This window comes from Acanthisitta chloris, unplaced genomic scaffold, assembly GCF_000695815.1.
Source record: "Acanthisitta chloris isolate BGI_N310 unplaced genomic scaffold, ASM69581v1 scaffold32439, whole genome shotgun sequence".
Taxonomy (NCBI): Eukaryota; Metazoa; Chordata; class Aves; order Passeriformes; family Acanthisittidae; genus Acanthisitta; species Acanthisitta chloris.
Window position 1 is genome coordinate 36,063 of NW_008690338.1, and position 861 is coordinate 36,923.

Sequence of the window (861 nt, forward strand, 5' to 3'; positions counted from 1 at the left end):
CTCTAGAAACATTACTCACCATCAGGTCTCTGCCTAAGGTGAAAGACCTAAAATCAGTGCTCATTTTCTAGGAAGATTTAGAGGAGCACCCAAGTCAAAGAGATCACTCTGTCTTGCCCCATCCTAGCACAACAGTCTACATGACATCATCTTTTTCAAAAATGTCAAGTCATTTGTACTGCCTGTTTTTCCAGCATAAATATTTACATGAAGAGCATTTGCAAACAGGCTTACAACTGTGGAAAGGCTGATGTGGGGGCAACATCTGCAGAAGAGCAAAAGATGAATAATCAGACTAGGGAGAAGCCAACTGATGATGACACTTTTGGAACATGTCTCCAAATACTTTTTGTCATGTTATCAGCAGAGTGGATGTGAACTTTGCACCAAACAACGTGATTTGAGGGAAGGGAACGTGCAGTCATAACTCATCACAGTAAAAAGCTACTAAAAAGATACTTTGATTTCTCTGGAATTTCCTTTAGTTGCAGAGCCTCTTGATTTCAACCCCTTCTTAACAGTTGTTTCTACAATGAACCTAAATAGTACAGCAAAGCTGTTTTTAGGGGGCAAATGAAGTAAAGCTGGCCAGTGTTATGCATGTGTGAATCGCTGTGGTTCAGCATGGCATGATAATGGCAGTGTTACTCGGGTACACGCAACATCTGATTAGAAGCAAAGATCCCTAGACAAGTGCTCCTCTGAAGATGAATAAAGGTGGAAACATTCAGAGGAGATGCTAAAGATATTCCAAGAATTCTGGAGCTAGCACTAACGACAAAGAAAAACAAGAAGATAACAATCAACAATCTCACCAGGAAAATTCTCATTCATGGCTGAACTTACACATACTTGTTTTCC